We start from the raw sequence: 13,861 nt of genomic DNA on the forward strand, positions 1-13,861 counted from the left end.
GTTTTCCCTAGATTGGATAAGAATATGTTATCTATTCTTTAGCCTAAAGTCCAGCATTTATAGACACATATCAAGGAACTTATATGGAACAGGGGGCAAAAAAAAAAAAAAATGGTATGGTTTAATCAGAAAAGGCACTACTCCCAGCGTCAAAGTCAGAAATTTTTTTACATCATCTACAAGATGTGTTAGATAATTCATGACACTACCTATAGTGTTATTTTGAAGAACAAATTCAGATAATGTTTGTAAGACTAGTGTGTAAGTTATATAATACTATTTGGAGAATAAAACTGTTAATATCATCACTGTCATTATCACTGTCACCATCATCACACGAAAACAGTTTGGGCACAGGTATCACTTGCCATGTGTGCATGAAACAAGATAATTAAAGCCTCCCTGTGTTAATAGCGCTGGAGTTTTTGCCTTTTTGCCGATGAATAAAATCTAATGTGAAGTTTTTTTTATTTGGAAGCAGAAGGAAGACAGGTAAAGAAGAACCAAGGCTAAGGATGTACTGCACAAAGCAAAAGAGATAACATCATCTCCTCTCTGATTTATTAACTCAACTTAGTCTTGTCAACAAGAACAATGGCTGCAGATGGAACCATAGAAGACTTACATAAGGGTGGAATGAAGAAAAGAAGTCAGTAAATTAGACAAAAGAGAAGCCACCACAAAAGGAAGAATCAATAATACGATATTAAGAAAGTCGAGGGAATTAAGGCATGAGTACTTGGAGAAGGCTGAGAAAAGGCTGTAAGATTCAGCCAGATAAGACCGTTAGCACCCTGGGCAACATCAAGTTCTGTGGAAAGGTTAAGTTTGAAGTTAGTATGCAGGAGACAATTACGTAAGAACAAATTTAAATCTATCATGTCTCTCACTGGGCTAAGGACTTAATATGATCATTGTCGTTTACTGTCTCAACACCCAGTGAAGTAGGGATTTTACAGATGAGGAAACTGAGGCTTAGAAACGTGTTCACGATCACATAGCTATCAGAAGGGGGTAGGTTTGAGCCCTGGCCTGTCCAACTCTCAAGTCAGCAGTCCTGCTACGATGCCATGCCGGTTTAGACATGATCCAAGAATCTGGCAGTAGGAAAGGAACAGCAGGGTCAAACAAGGTTTGATTTGTTTGTCTCTTTTTGCTGTTGTTTTAAAGGGAATGTTCTGTGTGTTTCTAAGTGGCAGTGACGAAAAACCCACAGGATCTGGGGTGGGAAAACTTGGTGCCAGTCCTGCCTCTGTCACTGCTACTTGCCAGCCGACTGCTAACCTCTACAAATGCCTTCCTTACTGCTAACGAAATGGGGAAGGCAACAGATGATTCAGGACTGCACTGTCGACGAAACCAACTGCAGAGGGCAAGGGGAAGATTCACATGAGAAAATGGATGTGACAGGACTGTGAGGAATGCAGCACTGTGGGGCTGAGGGGGTGAGGTGGCTCAGTGTTCACTGTAAAGGAAGAGATCAGAGGCACAGCTGAGATGGTCTCCGTCTCCAAAAGTGGCTGGAAAGGTCCTGCAGGAGAAGAGAGGTGTGAATCAGGTGTGCGTTTTGTGCTGGGAAGTCATAACTATGAGGAAGGATTTTGACAAGAGTGCTGGAGAGCCAGGCTGTAGCCAGACAACATAAATCAGATGCCTGCACAGTTTTTTCTCTCCCTTCAAGAATGTTCTGCCTCTTGATTCTGTGAAAAGCTTAAGAGTTTTATTACCCATTTTTATGTTTATCTCTAGCTGCCCATTTTATTAGAAGTCACCCTTTTCATACGTTCTGTTTTTACCTGTTTCTCTCTTTCCATTTCTTTCTATTCTGATAAAAAGGCCTAATTTAACTCAACGCTCTGACATCAGAGTCAAGAGCAGAGATTTAGTGTTTGCCACCACAAAAACTGGTCTTTCCTCCTGTTTTCAGTTTACTATTTTTTTTGCTCCTTTCATGTAACTACAGTGTGTTTCAATCCCCATATTCACATTTGCCATGTGCCACACCTGTTATACTGAAAGACTCTAAGTAGAAATGGATATTCTAAAGACGTCTCCATCTGACCTGCAAATTTTTGCTTGGTATATGGCCGAACAAGCTCCTGGTCTAGTCTATTGCTTACCCACCCTCAAAACGAAGGCAGAATTGCCAGGGACCCTGCCTTCAAAGATTAAAACAATTTAAATATTTGATCTGACATTTCAGGGACTAAAAGTCGAACACTGATTGAATAGCACAAAACTAACAACATACAAACATATTTGAAATTATAAGGGCAATGATGTAAACGATGGCTTAAACCTAGGATAATTGTGGCACCATTTTCCATAATTCAAATATCAATTAAATGGGTGTATTAAATAGCCCAAATTGAAAATCACATTTAAAAAACACAAATGCATTATACAAGCACTCAAACTATAGATTCTGGGAATGTTAAACTCAAAATCTTTGTTTTTAGTTGTGAATGTGAATTAAAGATATATGTATTAAGTGCTATTAATTTCTTGATATAACAAACTAAAAATAGTATTTCCCTACAAATCAACTCATAAAGCAGAGTGGGAAGGAATTCAAAAGTAGGTGATAATAATATGATCTGAAGTTGTGATTATCTGACTGCTTAGAGATACTAGCACAGAACATTCCTGTGAGTGGCCTGACCCAGTTACCATGGCTGTTTTGAAGTGCTGCTCTGTCTGTATTAAGCGGTAACTGGTAACTCTCTACACTGTTTCTTGTACTTTTTAATTTTGTAATTTCTCAGAGAACTTTTAAAAGATTTTTAAAATAATCTATTTCTATGTTTAGTGCCCTTATATTTATATGCCAATATTTAATCAACATATTTCCCTTTGACAGGGGCACTAGTAATATGGAAAGTAATTTTATTTTCTGACCAAAATTTGAGACACACTTAAATCAACCTGTTATATGGCTTGAGAACTACTACTAGTTTCCTAAGAAGTCTGGGCCATCCAGGAACAGTAAAGCAACTGTGCCCTCCAGGTTTACCTATCAGTCTGTCCCTCAAATAAGGCAGAGTTAGGGAAGCTGTTTCAGGTGGTCTGTTTTAAACAGAATTTTCCGGGAAAGTATTTACTACTCATTTTACTACTCGTTGTTCTTGTAATAGAAAAATTCTTCATACTATCTTTAAAAGTCGGATGCCACTTTCAGAGTGCCACAACTCTGCAGCAAGCTAAGTTGACCGTGGGTCAAAAGTAATTTGGGTATTTACAAATATGACTGAAGAAAAGAATGATTTCTGACATTCTTAGCATTAGAGTAGCAATCTCAACCTCAATATGTGAACTTAAAAGATCCAAATTTAAGAGTTAGCTTGCCCAGAACCATTGAATAAGGATTTAGATCAACACTGTCCAAAAGAAATATAATACAAGCCATATATATAATTTAAAATTTTTCAGTTGCTACATTATAAAGTAAAAAGAAACAGGTGAAATTTAACATATTTTATGCAATCCGATACATCCAAAGTATTATTATTGCAAAATATAATCATATTAAAAATTATTAATGAAATATCCTACATTCTTTTTTTGTACTAAGTCTTTGAGATCCAGTGTGTTTTATACTTATAGCACATCTCAATTTAGACGAGTCATATTTCAAGTGCTCAACAGCCACGTGTGGCTAGTGGCTACCAAATTGGAACGCTGCAACTCTAGATAAAATGACTTGCTTTAATTCTTATCCTCTCCCAAGTGGGAGTTCTTCTGTATTTCTTACACAGATATTTGTAAAATCACTCAGTCATTCAAAAAAGAATCTAAACTCAAAGAGATGTGTTTCTAAAAACCATTTCCATAGAAGGAAATCATAGCTTCTTTTAATAATTCAAATCCATCCCTTAATAACTAATTGCAATTTCTTCACTACCGTTAATCTAAATCCTTCATTTGTTCAGGGTTTTTTTTTTTTTGAGGAAGGTTAGCCCTGAGCTAACATCTGCTGCCAATCCTCCTCTTTCTGCTGAGGAAGACTGGCCCTGCTAACATCCGTGCCCATCTTCCACCACTTTATATGTGGGACGCCTGCCACCGCATGGCTTGACAAGCAGTGCGTAGGTCTGCACCTGGGATCTGAACTGGTGGACCACAGGCTGCAGAAGCGGAACGTGCAAACTTAAACCACTGGGCTGGCCCCTGTTCAGTAGTTTTTGATTACTTTATCTTGCTTAATCTACCAAACACGCAAAGAGTAGCCAATATCCACTGTATAGTAGCCCTCTGTACTCTTCAAAATTTATTGAATGACCTTAGACTATGCAGCGCAACATGTGAGAGTTTACTATGTAACATTTGAGATTTTAAGTGCCCCTATATAAGTCCTCATTTAATCATTATAATAATCCTGCAAGATAAATATATCTATTCTCACTTTACAGAGAAAGAAGCTGAGGCCCTAGGTTCAGTGAGATAAATAAGTTGTCGAAATCTCACAACTAATAAGTAGAGGAAGCAGGACTAACAATCGAAGTCTAGCGCTCTTTACATCACACCACAATGGCTCCTGGGACTGCACGGCTTTTATATGTGCCCTTAAGACCCAATCACACAACAGTGCTAACGTGGTAACACTGACTTGGGTGACGAGCTATCAAGACTGTACAGAAGCAGTTTATTTGAGCGACACTGACGATCAGAAACTAGACACTGATCTTTTCATGATAAACACATAAGTATTCTCATTCATTTCCAAACAATTTCCAAGTTCTGTTAGAAACTCAATAGTTAACAAAATTCACTAAGAGCCGACTCAGGCTCCAGATGCACATAAAGAATATTCTAATCTAGTCATAGAAATAATTAGGACAAGTATTAATGTGTTCATTTGAATCAATATTAATAACAAAATAAGTAAAAACAAGGGAGGAATTGTACCTTCTAGAAATGTTTAAAATATTGTATTTCTAGATTTACCACGTATCAAATATCTTAATAATGGTCATTCAGATATTTGAGAAAAACTCTAATAGTGGAACTTTATTTGTTTTGGATTTCAGTCACTTCTGCTTTTTCCTTATATCCATGTAATTAACATCTTTCTATTTTATTATTTGAGTCCAAAACAGATTTTCACCAAATTCATGGTTGAGTAACTCCTTGAATAGAAGACCTTCAGAGTTATATTTTCTAAGAGACAAATAATTTGGTTTCTTTTTAACCTAATGTTGGCTCTTATCCACAAATGACTTTTTAAGCAAATGCTCTTCTCTGGAGGACATTTTAACACCTCAGAAGATAAATGTTAGTTAAGATCATTGACCTGGTCACCTGTAATTTTATTAATATCTAATCAGTAAGCTCAATGATTTATGGTACTTCAATATTGGTTAGGAATGACCTGGAGGTTTTAAATGTAAGTCCCTAGAAAATAAACGGCACTTTAGATAATTATTCACCAAACTCATCCTAATGAAGAGTGAGAGGGAAGACAAGTAGTTCACATAGAAATTGGTATTATATTTTACAGCTGATAGTTGTTTACAAATATAGGGTTGAATTTAGTTTAAATCTGGTATTCAACTCGACAGGCTCCTTAATATATTCATCACATTTATCAGAACTGAAAATTCTTCGGGAAATATATTACCAAACCCCCTTAATTTGTAAATGCTTAATACAGTTAAGATTGATTTCTAACTGATACTTTTGCCTATTTAAGAAAAAATTTTACATTAATCGAACATTCTCAATTAATGGTACACTGCTTCCTTTCTTTATTCACCTGACAGGTGATGTCTTAGACCATAGGATTAAAGAAATATGGGCAAGAATTCAAAGAAATGAAAAGCTGTTTGGATTTCTTTTTGTCTGTGAAAAAAGATAATAAAATGCATAGGGTGGTAGTGAAATGTCTAAAAGATCAAAGAAATAATGAGTTTGCAGTTAACCCAGATTGGTGTGTGGGCCTGTCTGGGCCTCTGGTCATCCACTAGTTGAGAAGGTCAACTTTCCTGATTTATAGGAAGATAGCTTCATTAAAGCCAACCTGACCTGTGTTATTGCCAAAGGCAGCTGAGATCTTTAGTCTTCAAAGTGGTTATTAGATAAAGGTGGAACTCAGCAACAGAATTTGACTTTGCTACTGTAATCCTTCCAAGGTTCTGCTTGGATCCTTTTCTTAAAATGTCATATGGTCGTTAATTTTCAGTACACCAAGGAAAACTGTTGAGTCAATAATGACTTTCATTTACTTATTTGTTATTAATATTGATTCAAATGAACACATTAATACTTGTCCTAATTATTTCTATGACTAGATTAGAATATTCTTTATGTGCATCTGGAGCCTGAGTCGGCTCTTAGTGAATTTTGTTAACTATTGAGTTTCTAACAGAACTTGGAAATTGTTTGGAAATGAATGAAAATACTTATGTGTTTATCATGAAAAGATCAGTGTCTAGTTTCTGATCGTCAGTGTAGCTCAAATAAACCGCTTCTGCAGCAGTCTTGATAGCTCGTCACCCAAGCCATTCCATTTCAAAATGGTACTCCTAACTTTACAGAATCAGAGAAATACCAGTCTATATTTCACTTACTTTTCAACATGAAAGATTTAAAAAACATACATGTTGGGAGCATGAAGGAACTTTGTGGGATGACAGAGTATACATACTTACTGAAAATCATTAGACTGTACACTTACATGGATTCATTTTATTGTGCAAAAATTTTTATTCAATAAAGTTTAAAAAGAAAAACATTGCAATCAGACAGGAATTCAACTAATATGTCTAAGTCAAAAAATGTTATTCACATACCTGTATTTTACACTGTCCTAATTATGTTATCTATATTTACCTTCTATTTTTATTTACTTAGTGATAGCTGAGGAGTTCAACAAAGATATGTGGCAGGATAGGCTTCCTTACCTCCCACTTCCCCCCACACCTTCTTCCTCCAGGATGAGGCCAGCCCAGAAAATACTGCCAGGAGGACCAAAATTCTCCCCAGAAAGCAATTTATAGTCTGTTTTAACATATAAATAAAAGAATGATTGAGGCCGAGATTTTTTTATGGCATTGTGAAATAATTATCAAAGTTTTCTTTTTTTTTTAAATAATATGGGTTTCCCCATTGCGCAGTAGATTCATTTTGTCAACAAATTTCATAAAAACACTAAAAAAAAAAATTTAGAGTAAAAAATAAGTACCAATATGTGACATTTATTTTGAAAAGGATCAACAAAAACAATAAGCTAATTGTTTTGATAAATAACAACTTAAAATCAGGGATTATGGATAACCCTGCAGACTCATGGCCTCAACCACCAAATTATTTCTGTATTTTATTTTGTTGGTCTGCTAAAACCCAGATTTGTATGAATAGCTGCAAATGACTAACAGGTGTGTGTAACTTAAATAGCTTGCCTTATAGTCTTAATTTCTTAAAAAGTGAGCAAGAAGCTTCAAAGAGTAGTAGCAGAAATTTTTTGTTTCAAAGTGGAATCACTGGCTGGTTCAAAGTGGCAGAGAGGAGAGGATACTTTTTATACACAGTGAAACTCCAGACTAAGGGAAACATAGGCAGTTCTGGAAAGGCCATATCTTTCCTTTTTAAAATAAAATTTTAAGTAAATAATATATTGCCTTCCCCTTAGAATAAACTGTCATTTAATCTTTTCTATAAAACCAGGAGGTAGCATAACTAAGTGATTTTTAACTCATCATTTGATAGATCTGTTAATGTGATAGATACTCTGCCCCAGAAGAGTTTGCAGTAAGATTTAAGGGAAGCACAAAAGCTTAAGAAACTGATCTAGATACTGCTGTCCAAGGATCAAGAGCATGAGAGATAATCACCTAACCCATCTCCTGGAGGCCACAGGAGCACCTGTTGAGACTGGAAAGTCATAGAAGCTAGCGACTCCCTGTATACCTAAATAACGGGCACAATTTGAGGAGAACCATGACTTACATAAAAAACGTTAAGTATATCCCCTATATCATTTTAGCCTCTGCGCCAAACCTAGCACTTTATTGTGTGAAATGCATGAAACCACCATAAACTATGCTTTTCTTCTTTTTATTTTTGGAAAAATTACAAAAAATTCCCTTGGAGACATTCCATGTGGCTCAATTTCCTGTTTCCCATCTTGATATCGAAATAATATGAATTCCTTACTTATTAGAGTATAATGTTCACATACATAAAATAAACATATTTTCTATTTATGCTAAGGGTCTTCCTTATTTGTTGTGGGTTGAATGCCAGAATATACAATTTTCTTACTCTTTGAAGAATGTACATTTATAATCAACCTGCCTTCTTCCTTGACCTTTTTCTCAATAGCTCTTTTGCCATTTCATCAAACTTGGAACATAAGTTTCCTTAAAACCTGAGATAGAAGCAGAGGCTTCCAGCATCTGATTCACACACAGTTAAGTGCAATCCTAGCAAGGCAGGATGCTCAGAGCCAGTAAAAACAAGTAGAAGGAAGGCAGGCAGGGCCTTAATCCCTCTTCACTTAAGAATCATTTGTCACTTAGTAGTAACAAAAGGCCTAATTCACGTCTCAAAATTATGGGAAACAAATACAATCAATACCTTTTAGTCATTCCAGATAATGGCTTAGTTCATACAAGTGACTCTTCCAGAAAGGTTACCAACTCATCCTGGTTTGCCCAGGACTTTCCAGTTGTAGCACTTAAAATTCTATATCCTAAGAACCTGCCCTGGGTCCCAGACAAACCAGAATGGTTGGTCACCCTATTTCCACAGAGCTGGCACTTATCTTTTCAAATGCTAAAACTCTTCTGCAGGGAGATAGTTATGATATAACACAGTCATGTACCACATAAGGACGTTTCAGTCAACAAAGAACCTCATATATGATGGTGGTCCCATAATATCAGTACCATATAGCCTAGATACGTAGTAGGCTATACCGTCTAGGTTTGTGTAAGTACTGTAGGGGAGGAAGAAACTTTCCTTTACCTTCTAGGTTCTTCGGGCTGGTCTAAGAATTAAATTGACTTGAGAGAGATTAGCAGGAGAAAAACAAACAAAAGTTTAATAACATGTATACATGGGAGAAACCCAGGAAAACCAAGTAACTCGCCAAAATGGCTGAAGCCCTCACCTTAAACACCATCCTCAGCTACAGACAAAAGAAGATGTTGGGGGTGGGGAGAGTCAGGGACTTCAAAAGGAAAGAAGGCAATTCACAGGTAGGGAAAAAGGAGCAAACATTTGGAAAACAAGCATTTGTTTGGTCACACAGAAAGAGAAGAACACAGAGGGGAGCCCAACAAACAGGCTTTTCTAGGTTCCTCCCTGTCTACCATCTGGTTCATGTTGTGTTAAGGTGATAGCTCACTTCCTGAGACAGGTTTTTTTTAATATGAATTCTTCTAGGCAGTTAAGGGGGAGGTAACAAGAAAAACTTTCTGAGTCTTTTTTCTCTTAAAAGTAATCAGCCTAAAATAATCCTCATGTTAAAGAGATACATTTTGGGGTGGCAAATTTTGTTCCCCTTCAGTACACTCTATGATGTTCGCACAAAGACAAAATCGCCTAACAACGCATTTCTCAGATCATACCCCTGTCGTTAAGCAATGCATGGCTGTAGATAGAGCAACAGATTTGTAGTCAAAAGACATGTCTTTAAGTCTTGTCTCCATCACTTAGTAGCTGTATATACTTGAACATCAGTGTCCTTATCTATAAAATGGAAAGAGAAGAGAACAGCTCCCACACTGGGTTGTAGTTAGCCCTGGATGGTTAATAAAAGTACATGAAAGTGCTTGCTATGGTGCATGACACAGAGCATGTGCACAGGAACTTTTGTTTCCTTTCTCTTTGACCATTTTTGGTGGAAATAATTTTTTCCTACCTTTACCAATGTCAGTCAAACCAAGTTTGATGACAAGAAATTGGCAATGTCAACATCCAATTACTAAACCACACTGCTATATGGTTCTAAACCTACTTTTACTTTGCAGTTTTTCATCTACAGTTTTTTGGGAAATCATGTAATATAGCTCATAAAGAACTGAATCTGAAGGTGACTATAGGATTATTTGGAAAACAAAGTAAAAACAGGTGTACTTGACGTGTCTAACAATAAGGACACTGGTAAACAACAACAAAAACAGAATCCATGTAGCTGCATGTGTGTGGCCTACTGACTACCAGCATCATTGTTCTTCCAGATGGCCCTTGGAGTCATCCTCACACCAACTACTAAATCTCCTCCACTTCCTATATGCAGGTGCCAAAACCTGTCATTCTATTTCTGCAATACCTGTCAAAACAATCTACTCCTTACTGTACTTACCCTAGTTTCAACCCTCGTGGATTCTTGTCTGGATCATAGCAAAGATCTCTTAATGAGTTTCTTTGCCTCCAGTTCCTTATTTTATTCCACTGATTAAATTGTCATCATAGTTTTTACTCTAAAACAGGAATTATCATATTATTCCAAAAACCTTCATTGCTCCCCATTCCATACACCAAGACATATAATCCCTCAGCTCAGCTTGGAAAGCCTTCCAAAAATGATTTTAAGTCGAACAACTTAACTGGGATCCACAGAGCTATTTAGCAACATAACTGGAAACAGAACATAGCTCTCCTGCTTCTTAATCAAGCAGTTTAGGTTTGCTTTCTTCTTCTTCTTCTTTTGGATGTTACACATACTACACTCCTTTCCATATTCCTCCATCACCCTCCCTGACCCCCATCCTGAACTACCTGCAGCTTCTGCAACCTCCCCTACCCATGCTCTCTATGCTCCTGAAAATGCTGCTCCCTCTGATTGACACTCCATGCGCTTCCTTCTCTGCTGGTAAACCCCAACTCGTTCATCCAAATTCCACTCACACTTTGCCTCAAAGTTCTCCTTAACAGTCTCCCCAGCTGAGGTAGGCATGCCCCGCTGTGATCTAACAACCGCCCCCCCCCCACCCCCCCGCATGCCTCTGTATCGCAGCACTCCCCAGACTATACTACTGCTGGTGGTTTACATTCCTGTCAACCTGGTGCAAGGTGGCACCAAGCACACAGAACTCACTTGACCAAGGTCTAGTATACCTTCAGTCTCGCATCAAAGTATATGTATCACTGAATCAGAGTGTTAGAAATGGGAGAGACAGTAAGAAGCCATCATCACATGCTCACATTTTACTCATAAGGAAAATGAGGCCCTAGGAAGGCAAGTGACATGCCCAAAGTCACACAGCTAGTTCACAGCACAATGGGAAGATGAACTCAGGTCTCTGATTCCCAATCTAGGAATCTTTCTGTTACCCTAGGCCCTATTAGAAGAGGACTCTACAAGTGTCCAAAATTTGAGACAATCTATTCCAGGTAGCACATACATACACTGACTAAAGCATTTTCAGAGAACGACCAAAAAGTGCCATCTACTTGGAGATAACTGGGTGCTAATGTTATTCTTTATATTGTATTACCATGACTGAAAATGGAAAACTTCAAGGCGCCACCACTACTGAATGCACTGGCTTTCAATAAAGTAATATACGCCTAACATTTCTATGTCACTGTATAGTGTAAGTACTATATTATTTAATATTATAAATTACATGGCCAAAAAATGTCTTGTTTTGAAAGAATACTTAAGATTTAAAGTTTCCTGTAAATTTTAACTAATTCTTAAGTCTATTTATATGTGGATCTTGTCTTTGGTTAATTATTCAGAAGTAATTTTATTAGGTTAAATGATCACAATTCCAAAAGCAGCATTTATGAAAAGAGCACATCTTGTTTTCTTCCACTAGAGGACACTAAAGATCATATTATAGCTAGTTAGACAACTAATATCACCAAGATCTCTGGCTGTAGACCATATTAGTGGTCTCGATAATACAATACACAGATGAGATGATTATTGGCCTTTGACGTGTCTAACAACAACAATAACCATCAGCTAACATTTACTGAGTGCTTACTATGAGTCAGGCTCTATTCTAGATGTGTCAACTCATTTAACCCTCACAACAACTCTAGGAGGTAGATGATACTCACTTTACACATGAGGAAGCTGAGGCAGAGAGCAGTTCGGTAACTCATCCACAGAACTAATAAACTGCAGAGCAAGGATCTGAACCCAGGCAGTCTGGCCCCAGTACTTATGCTCTTAACACTCTGCTATACTGCTGCTTAGGTCTATAACTACTCAATTCTGAAGATGAACTTTATAGGTAAAAGTTATTTCTCCACATTATTGCTAAAAATTGAAATAGAAAGTTTCAAAGTACAATCAGAGCAAATTTCAGTAATAAAATCATAATACCTTTCAAGAAAATCTTAGTTTAGCTCTTTCAATTCAAGACACCTGGTTATATTTTTGAAAAACTAGCTTTCTATAAGATGCGGAATCATTAGAAATATGACTAGGCAAGTCTTTCAGAATGGCTGTGTGAGCTCAGGGAAACCTCCTCCCAGAGAGAGAGAAATTTAGCTGGTCAAAATTAACAATCAAAGTCTCTGAAGATTGATCAAAGGGCTTACAACAAATTGAGAAGCATTTAGTCAATAAAATCTACAGAAACTTGGTAAGAACAATGGGAGGCTGTGGCATTCAAGATTGGGACTGCACCGGTGCCCCAGAGCTCTGCCTTGTGGAGAAGTGTTCTAAGGGGCCCAGCCACTGAGCGGAGATCAGCTCTGTGAGGTGGAAGAGCTATTCGGGGCAGACTTTGCAGCTGGTGAACATCAGAAGATCCCATTTCCCACAGCTGCATGCTGTGGAAGGCCTATATCAAGTGGGTGGTAGAAGCCAGATAGCAGTGCCCATCCCTCTGCCTCCCCAACTCCAGCTAAATACAGATTTATCTGGGTGGAGCAGCTGGTAAAGAGTGTAGTCTCCCTTTTCCCACACTGCTCTGTGCCGCAAGAGAGCTACAAAGGTGGGCTCAGCAGCCGCGTGGCAGCTCCCATCTCCTTCAACTTCCTAGGCAGAAGAACTAGTCCAAGTACATTTAGCACCTGGTGAACAGTGGCAGATGTCATCCTCCCTGACTGTGGGTGTGGGAGATCCATATTAAGTGGTAGTAGCAGCCAGAAGGGGGCACCAATCTATGCTTCCCCAACTCCAAAACACACAGCTCTGGAGCAGCCAGGGAGGAGTGAATTCCCCATTTTCCCCAGCTCTCACTCCACACTGCAGAGATTCTGCTCTGGGGAGGGTACAGCAAGCCTCACAGACTAGCAAACCCTGTCCCTGAACAAGTGGCTCGATTTTAATTGCATCTGACTATGGAGCAATTTATATCACAGGGCATTGTCAAAAACAATAGTGCAATCAGCTAGCAATTAGTACAGTGTGATACCAAGAGAGGCAGGACCATTGTAATGAGAGATCAAGAGAAGAGATAGTCAAAGAGAATCCAGTTAAATCTATAGTCATTCCCGATAGTCAGGAAGGTTGTGCACATGCCCAAGGCTGCTCCCTCTGGAGAGGGACATCAGAGGTTGCAATAAACTAGTCCAGCAAATCACTAAACAAATAAACAAGCAAACAAGAACAACAAGCCCTGGAGTGTCAGAGGGGTGTCAGTACCCAGAGCTGCTATAAAAAAAAGTTAGGAGACATGCAAAAACAGGAAAGTGTAACCCTTATATAGGTTGGGGGGAAAAAAGTAGAAAATAGAAACTGCTTTTGAGGGGGTCCAGATGTTGGACTTAGCAGAAAAGATTTCAAAGCAGCTACTTTAAGTGTATTCATTGAACTAAAGGAAATTCATGTTTCAAGAATTAAAGGAAGATGTGATGACAATGTCTCATCAAATAGAGAATATCAGTAAAGAGACAGAAATTATAAAAAAAGAACAAAATTTAGTATATTCTGGAGTTAAAAGTACAATAACCA

The 13,861-nt window shown here is 37.8% G+C and overlaps 1 protein-coding gene across 23 annotated transcripts in view; it reads right to left on the reverse strand.

Annotated features, from left to right (window-relative positions):
- Positions 1 to 13,861, reverse strand: part of CASK (calcium/calmodulin dependent serine protein kinase) — a 374,427-nt gene that overhangs the window by 236,325 nt on the left and 124,241 nt on the right. The window lies entirely within an intron of this gene.

The sequence above is a fragment of the Equus caballus genome, chromosome X (genome assembly GCF_041296265.1).
Source record: "Equus caballus isolate H_3958 breed thoroughbred chromosome X, TB-T2T, whole genome shotgun sequence".
NCBI lineage: Eukaryota > Metazoa > Chordata > Mammalia > Perissodactyla > Equidae > Equus > Equus caballus.